This window comes from Clytia hemisphaerica, unplaced genomic scaffold (genome assembly GCF_902728285.1).
Source record: "Clytia hemisphaerica strain Z4C2 unplaced genomic scaffold, Clytia hemisphaerica genome assembly, whole genome shotgun sequence".
NCBI classification, from domain to species: domain Eukaryota; kingdom Metazoa; phylum Cnidaria; class Hydrozoa; order Leptothecata; family Clytiidae; genus Clytia; species Clytia hemisphaerica.
The window spans coordinates 169,385-172,251 of NW_027103713.1; the positions used below are offsets into that span (position 1 = coordinate 169,385).

The 2,867-nt window shown below is 35.1% G+C and overlaps 1 long non-coding RNA gene across 1 annotated transcript; it reads left to right on the forward strand.

Annotated features, from left to right (window-relative positions):
* Nucleotides 1–233: 233 nt before the first annotated feature.
* Nucleotides 234–2,422, forward strand: LOC136804232 (uncharacterized). The gene is made up of 2 exons (XR_010846254.1): nt 234–852; nt 1,231–2,422. It is a non-coding gene; the product is annotated as an uncharacterized lncRNA (long non-coding RNA).
* The last annotated feature ends 445 nt before the right edge of the window (nt 2,423–2,867 follow it).

Below are 2,867 nucleotides of genomic sequence, written 5' to 3' on the forward strand. Positions count from 1 at the left end.
TCATCCATGAGAAGAAAGCAAGACTGTTCAAATTGTACCAGAGAGACAGAAGATGTTTTGTCGGTTTTCTCGGAAGGCTTTTTCGGACCACGAAGCTAATAACTCCGTCATATCTTGACAACTTAAGCTGAAACAAAACTCCAAACTGACTTTAACTTCGACTGTCTACTTTTCCGGCTAAAGCACATGTTAAAACCAATCCTTCCTTTGCATTCATTGGTGTTTCTTTTATAAACTTTATATACCTTTTGTGTAAAAAGCGCGTTTATTTTCAATGTTGTATATATTTACATGTTACTTGTTTGTTTGTTTGTATGTTTGTCAGTTTGTTTGTCCCCTGTGTTGGTTTAAATGTTGTTCGTCTGTGTCCGGATACAGTAGACTCTCATTTGAAAATCTATCTCACAAAACTCAGGGGGTTGGGAGTGTCCAGAGAGGTAGGCATGATACCAGTAACATGTCTTCTAGTGTGTAAGTAACTATCTACTGATTATCCCAGGCATACTGATGAGCCCTGAGATTGGGCGAAACGGACCAGGCGGAGTTACAACTCCCCCTGATGCAATTAAAAATAAAAAACATTTTAACGAATTCAAAAACGATTTCAGTCAGTCAGGAAAAGACTACCGAATTTAAAAACATTTTTAATGGATAAAGTTCTTTGCGAAAAAAAGAGAAATTTTTGTCCAACTGTAATAAACCCTACTTTTATCAAAGACTGTCCTTTACTTACTCTGTGTATTCTTTTTTCTGTTTTTGTTTCTTTTATAATTCTCAGGTTCTAACCTTCATTGGCAAGGATCAATTTGAATCAAGCTGAAACGTAGACGTAGCAGAACTTCATCATGCATGGTAAAAATGTTTTTACAAGCATAATGTTTTCCACAAACCTCATTTTTCTTGACGAAATGCTATTTGAGTCTCAGATATATTTCTTCTGGAACTAAAGAGTTACCTTAAGGGAACTAATTTTAGCGGAACTTATTTTCGTGATGCGAGGGTACTAAATTGGCGCATTTTGCGGAACTTATTTTCGCGGTTGACACCCACTTTTGGCTGAAAATTATTTCATAATCCTAGGGGTTTTTAAGAATTCTTAGTAAAAAATGCATTTCATGGAACTAATTTTCGTGGTAGACACCCAAAAACACGAAAATTAGTCCCCTTAGGGTATCTCTTTCGCAATCGAATTGTATGTTGTTTAATTTTTTTTCTTCTGCTGCTTTTTAGAAGATGGTCTTGCTGTCATAACGAAAGGTCGAAAGTTTTCACGATAGCAACACCTTTACATATCGCCAAAAATTTTGAGTACGCGTTAAAACCAGATGCTATGTCAATGTCAATGAAACGCTGTTGTTGAAGATGTTGTTCGGGTTTTGGTAGTCTACATCACAAAGTCTTCGACGAGTACGGTCGAACTGAATCATTATAACAGAAGTGAAACTTGGACTGCTTTTTTCCTAACAAATTTGTCCATCACATACACACACCTCAGCAATTGTCATGTCCGTTAAAGTATGGAAAACAAATATTCATGCAAGTAATATCCAAAGTTGATATCCACATTGTTGTAATTCAGCTTAGAAATCCTCTTGATCAGGTCCGTCGTGAAAATTGGTACCTAAAAAGTAAGCCACCTGGACGTTTTTAAATTTAATTTTGGAAAAATTTGCAAATTGAAGACAAGAATTGTTTCCAGTCTCTTTTAATTTTTAACATTTTTTAATTGGTAGTAGGGGAATTTTGTTCGATTTTTTGGAATCGCTCGAATGTTTTGATCAAAGCACTTGTTATACATTTTTGGAAAGCGGAGTAGGGGAATCGAAATTACAATGTATCCAATTTTTTTTCGGACACTTTGGTGTGATTTTCGGACAAATATGACGGTCTCAGCCAAAAATCATAGGGTTAAAAATTAATGAAAATTTTAGCTCGAGAAAACGGAGACCTGTTGTATATTTTTGGAAAGCTCTCAAAAAATTAGGATTAGAGATATATTGCTAGTATAGGTGATTTCTGTACCTAGCTCGAGATATTAACCCTTGAAAACCGTGTTTTTCAGCCAGAAACAGCTATGTATTTTGTCCAGTTTTTGCGCTTTTTGAAGCTCAATATCTCGAAACTTGGAAACATCGTAATTTCGATTCCCTTACCCCTTAGCTTTCCAAAAATGTATAACAAGTGCTTTGATCAAAACATTCGACATATTTTACAAAATGCCCTCTACTATGGATCCGGCAAAGTGAAGGGAATTCAAATGGAGCTTGAAAGTGATTTAAGTACGAAACCACTCTTTCTCACGTTTTTACGCCTAGCTATTTTTTTCATTATTTCGAAATTTCCAAATTATACACTAAATTCTACTATTTTAACCTAACTTTAAAAATATATAAATCAGGTATTGCTTTTGTGCAAAAATGAACATCTTTGACGCTATTTTTTAAAATATAGCTATACTCTCGGATACGTAATAAACGTCCCTCACCCTTGCTAATTAATATTTCGAAGATTTTCCACTCGGGACGAACCTTAAAGGAATTTTGGCAGGAAGAAAATTAAGTTCCTGCCAACATTTATTTTTCCACCATCCGCCAAATTGAATTCCCGCCAAAATTTCTTCCTTTAATGTACTTATTTCAAGCACCCCCCTCCCCTGCTTATTAGGCATCCGAGAGTAATTCATTTTATATTTTATTGCAATCGCAAAAGATAATGAAATTATAGTAAAAGTCTTTCTGTCTGTTACCCTGGTCTTATAAAATCGCCTATAAATTTTATCGTAAGGCAAGGTCGTATCCCTGGGACGTCTTCCTGTTGTCATACGAATCGACATATCTACTAGGTAAATTTTGAAATTTTATTATAAC